The sequence below is a fragment of the Ambystoma mexicanum genome, chromosome 13 (genome assembly GCF_040938575.1).
Source record: "Ambystoma mexicanum isolate Mex_15411 chromosome 13, UKY_AmexF1_1, whole genome shotgun sequence".
NCBI classification, from domain to species: domain Eukaryota; kingdom Metazoa; phylum Chordata; class Amphibia; order Caudata; family Ambystomatidae; genus Ambystoma; species Ambystoma mexicanum.
In genome coordinates this window covers 380,155,018-380,160,610 of record NC_090938.1, presented here as the reverse complement: position 1 = coordinate 380,160,610, position 5,593 = coordinate 380,155,018, and positions in this window count along the sequence as shown.

Sequence of the window (5,593 nt, the reverse complement as noted above, 5' to 3'; positions counted from 1 at the left end):
CACAGAGAGGCTATTGGGCACACTTCTAAATTCAACTTTTCACAGAGAGGCTATTGGGCGCACTTCTAAATTCAACTTTTCACAGAGAGGCTATTGGGCACACTACTAAATTCAACTTTTCACAGAGAAGCTATTGGGTACACTTCTAAATGCAACTTTCTAAATGTACTTCTAAATTCAAGTTTCATAGAGAGGCTATTGGGCACATTTCTAAATTCAACTTTCACAGAGAGGCTATTGGGCACATTTCTAAATTCAACTTTTCACAGAGAGGCTATTGGGCACACTTCTAAATTCAACTTTTCACAGAGAAGCTATTGGCTACACTTCTAAATGCAACTTTCTAAATGTACTTCTAAATTCTACTTTTCACAGAGAGGCTATTGGGCACACTTCTAAATTCTACTTTTCATAGAGAGGCTTTTGGGCACACTTCTAAATTCAACTTTTCACAGAGAGGCTATTGGGCACACTTCTAAATTCAACTTTGCACAGAGAGGCTATTGGGTACACTTCTGAATTCAACTTTTCACAGAGAGGCTATTGGGCACACTTCTAAATTCAACCTTTCACAGAGAGGCTATTGGGCACACTTCTAAATGCAACTTTTCACAGAGAGGCTATTGGGTACACTTCTAAATGCAACTTTCTAAATGTACTTCTAAATTCTACTTTTCACAGAGAGGCTATTAGAGATTCCATCTAAGTGTGGCATATGCTAACAATCACATTTCTGCCTAGATGTGGCGCAGGCTAATCTGTGTGGTTCTCTCGGGCTATGGTGCTGGTTAACATTAGACTACAGGCCATTGAAAGGTAAGTGAGAGTGGCAGGAGCTTTCTGGAGTAGAGTAATTGCTCTACCCCCCACCCAAGCCAGCACTTACAGTTTTGTCGGTGTCTGGTGGCTTCCTTGGCTTCCCCTGCGGACACCTGCTGACACTTCCTGGAGCCGCCCTTGGCCTTGGGGCCCTTAGCCGCTGGGGCTGCCGGGCAGAGGGCTGCCCTGGGAGGACCAGTGATGAAGGGCTCACGGCCCAATCAGAGCGGGGATGGGCGGGTTGGGAGGCGGGAAGGGAGCGGGAATCAGGAAGAGGGTGCGGGGTGGGAGAGGGACGCTCGGAGGGCCTGGGGCATAGTTGGCTCCCAAAGAAATATGCGGCGTGCCCGGATGGGCTTCCTCACCTCGCGTCGGCTGCCTGCAGTGAATGCAGCGGTCGGTGCGAGGAGGGCCGCTAGACCCTTTCAACCTGGGCTCACGGCCCAATCGGAGCGGGGATGGGCGGGTTGGGAGGCGAGAGGGGAGCGGGAATCAGGAAGAGGGTGCGGGGTGGGAGAGGGACGCTCGGAGGGCCTGGGGGCCTAGTTGGCTCCCAAAAAAATATGCGGCGTGCCCGGATGGGCTTCCTCACTTTGCGTCGGCTGCCTGCAGTGAATGCAGGGGCCGGTGCAAGGAGGGTCGCTAGACCCTTTCAACCTGTGCTCACGGCCCAATCAGAGCGGGCATGGGCGGGTTGGGAGGCGGGAGGGGAGCGGGAATCAGGAAGAGGGTGCGGGGTGGGAGAGGGATGCTCGGAGTGCCTGGGGGCCTATTTGGCTCCCAAAAAAATATGCGGCGTGCCCGGATGGGCTTCCTCACCTCGCGTCGGCTGCCTGCAGTGAATGCAGGGGCCGGTGCGAGGAGGGTCGCTAGACCCTTTCAACCTGGGCTCACGGCCCAATCAGAGCGGGGATGGGCGGGTTGGGAGGCGGGAGGGGAGCGGGAATCAGGAAGAGGGTGCGGGGTGGGAGAGGGACGCTCGGAGGGCCTGGGGGCCTAGTTGGCTCCCAAAAAAATATGCGGCGTGCCCGGATGGGCTTCCTCACCTCGCGTCGGCTGCCTGTAGTGAATGCAGGGGCCGGTGCGAGGAGGGTCGCTAGACCCTTTCAACCTGCGCTCACGGCCCAATCAGAGCGGGGATGAGCGGGTTGGGAGGTGGGAGGGGAGCGGGAATCAGGAAGAGGGTGCGGGGTGGGAGAGGGACGCTCGGGGGACCTGGGGGCCTAGTTGGCTCCCAAAAAAATATGCGGTGTGCCCGGATGGGCTTCCTCACCTCGCGTCGGCTGCCTGCAGTGAATGCAGCGGCCGGTGCGAGGAGGGCCGCTAGACCCTTTCAACCTGGGCTCACGGCCCAATCAGAGCGGGGATGGGCGGGTTGGGAGGCGGGAGGGGAGCGGGAATCAGGAAGAGGGTGCGGGGTGGGAGAGGGACGCTCGGAGGGCCTGGGGGCCTAGTTGGCTCCCAAAAAAATATGCGGCGTGCCCGGATGGGCTTCCTCACTTTGCGTCGGCTGCCTGCAGTGAATGCAGGGGCCGGTGCAAGGAGGGTCGCTAGACCCTTTCAACCTGTGCTCACGGCCCAATCAGAGCGGGCATGGGCGGGTTGGGAGGCGGGAGGGGAGCGGGAATCAGGAAGAGGGTGCGGGGTGGGAGAGGGATGCTCGGAGTGCCTGGGGGCCTAGTTGGCTCCCAAAAAAATATGCGGCGTGCCCGGATGGGCTTCCTCACCTCGCGTCGGCTGCCTGCAGTGAATGCAGGGGCCGGTGCGAGGAGGGTCTCTAGACCCTTTCAACCTGGGCTCACGGCCCAATCAGAGTGGGGATGGGCGGGTTGGGAGGCGGGAGGGGAGCGGGAATCAGGAAGAGGGTGCGGGGTGGGAGAGGGACGCTCGGAGGGCCTGGGGGCCTAGTTGGGACGCTCGGAGGGCCTGGGGGCCTAGTTTGCTCCCAAAAAAAATACGCGGCGTGCCCGGATGGGCTTCTTCACCTCGCGTCGGCTGCCTGCAGTGAATGCAGGGGCCGGTGCGAGGAGGGTCGCTAGACCCTTTCAACCTGGGCTCACGGCCCAATCAGAGCGGGGATGGGCGGGTTGGGAGGCGGGAGGGGAGCGGGAATCAGGAAGAGGGTGCGGGTGGGAGAGGGACGCTCGGGGGGCCTGGGGGCCTAGTTGGCTCCCAAAAAAATATGCGGCATGCCCGGATGGGCTTCCTCACTTCGCATCGGCTGCCTGCAGTGAATGCAGCAGCCGGTGTGAGGAGGGCCGCTAGACCCTTTCAACCTGGGCTCACGGCCCAATCAGAGCGGGGATGGGCGGGTTGGGAGGTGGGAGGGGAGCGGGAATCAGGAAGAGGGTGCGGGGTGGGAGAGGGACGCTCGGAGGGCCTGGGGGCCTAGTTGGCTCCCAAAAAAATATGCGGCGTGCCCGGATGGGCTTCCTCACTTTGCGTCGGCTGCCTGCAGTGAATGCAGGGGCCGGTGCAAAGAGGGTCGCTAGACCCTTTCAACCTGTGCTCACGGCCCAATCAGAGCGGGCATGGGGGGGTTGGGAGGCGGGAGGGGAGCGGGAATCAGGAAGAGGGTGCGGGGTGGGAGAGGGATGCTCGGAGTGCTTGGGGGCCTAGTTGGCTCCCAAAAAAATAAGCGGCGTGTCCGGATGGGCTCCCTCACCTCGCGTCGGCTGCCTGCAGTGAATGCAGGGGCCGGTGCGAGGAGGGTCGCTAGACCCTTTCAACCTGGGCTCACGGCCCAATCAGAGTGGAGATGGGCGGATTGGGAGGCGGGAGGGGAGCGGGAATCAGGAAGAGGGTGCGGGGTGGGAGAGGGACACTCGGAGGGCCTGGGGGCCTAGTTGGGACGCTCGGAGGGCCTGGGGGCCTAGTTGGCTCCCAAAAAAAAATATGCGGCGTGCCCGGATGGGCTTCCTCACCTCGCGTCGGCTGCCTGCAGTGAATGCAGGGGCCGGTGCGAGGAGGGTCGCTAGACCCTTTGAACCTGGGCTCACTGCCCAATCAGAGCGGGGATGGGCGGGTTGGGAGGCGGGAGGGGAGCGGGAATCAGGAAGAGGGTGCGGGGTGGGAGAGGGACGCTCGGAGGGCCTGGGGGCCTAGTTGGCTCCCAAAAAAATATGCGGCGTGCCCGGATGGGCTTCCTCACCTCGCGTCGGCTGCCTGTAGTGAATGCAGGGGCCGGTGCGAGGAGGGTCGCTAGACCCTTTCAACCTGCGCTCACGGCCCAATCAGAGCGGGGATGAACGGGTTGGGAGGTGGGAGGGGAGCGGGAATCAGGAAGAGGGTGCGGGGTGGGAGAGGGACGCTCGGGGGGCCGGGAGGCCTAGTTGGCTCCCAAAAAAATATGCGGCGTGCCCGGATGGGCTTCCTCACCTCGCGTCGGCTGCCTGCAGTGAATGCAGCGGCCGGTGCGAGGAAGGCCGCTAGACCCTTTCAACCTGGGCTCACGGCCCAATCAGAGCGGGGATGGGCGGGTTGGGAGGCGGGAGGGGAGCGGGAATCAGGAAGAGGGTGCGGGGTGGGAGAGGGACGCTCGGAGGGCCTGGGGGCCTAGTTGGCTCCCAAAAAAATATGCGGCGTGCCCGGATGGGCTTCCTCACTTTGCGTCGGCTGCCTGCAGTGAATGCAGGGGCCGGTGCAAGGAGGTTCGCTAGACCCTTTCAACCTGTGCTCACGGCCCAATCAGAGCGGGCATGGGCGGGAGGGGAGCGGGAATCAGGAAGAGGGTGCGGGTGGGAGAGGGATGCTCGGAGTGCCTGGGGGCCTAGTTGGCTCCCAAAAAAATATGCGGCGTGCCTGGATGGGCTTCCTCACCTCGCGTCGGCTGCCTGCAGTGAATGCAGGGGCCGGTGCGAGGAGGGTCTCTAGACCCTTTCAACCTGGGCTCACGGCCCAATCAGAGTGGGGATGGGCGGGTTGGGAGGCGGGAGGGGAGCGGGAATCAGGAAGAGGGTGCGGGGTGGGAGAGGGACGCTCGGAGGGCCTGGGGGCCTTGTTGGGACGCTCGGAGGGCCTGGGGGCCTAGTTTGCTCCCAAAAAAAATACGCGGCGTGCCCGGATGGGCTTCCTCACCTCGCGTCGGCTGCCTGCAGTGAATGCAGGGGCCGGTGCGAGGAGGGTCGCTAGACCCTTTCAACCTGGGCTCACGGCCCAATCAGAGCGGGGATGGGCGGGTTGGGAGGCGGGAGGGGAGCAGGAATCAGGAAGAGGGTGGGAGAGGGACGCTCGGACGGCCTGGGGGCCTAGTTGGCTCCCAAAAAAATATGCGGCATGCCCGGATGGGCTTCCTCACTTCGCGTCGGCTGCCTGCAGTGAATGCAGCGGCCGGTGTGAGGAGGGCCGCTAGACCCTTTCAACCTGGGCTCACGGCCCAATCAGAGCGGGGATGGGCGGGTTGGGAGGCGGGAGGGGAGCGGGAATCAGGAAGAGGGTGCGGGGTGGGAGAGGGACGCTCGGAGGGCCTGGGGGCCTAGTGGCTCCCAAAAAAATATGCGGCATGCCCGGATGGGCTTCCTCACTTCGCGTCGGCTGCCTGCAGTGAATGCAGCGGCCGGTGTGAGGAGGGCCGCTAGACCCTTTCAACCTGGGCTCACGGCCCAATCAGAGCGGGGATGGGCGGGTTGGGAGGCGGGAGGGGAGCGGGAATCAGGAAGAGGGTGGGAGAGGGACGCTCGGAGGGCCTGGGGGCCTAGTTGGCTCCCAAAAAAATATGCGGCGTGCCCGGATGGGCTTCCTCACTTTGCGTCGGCTGCCTGCAGTGAATGCAGGG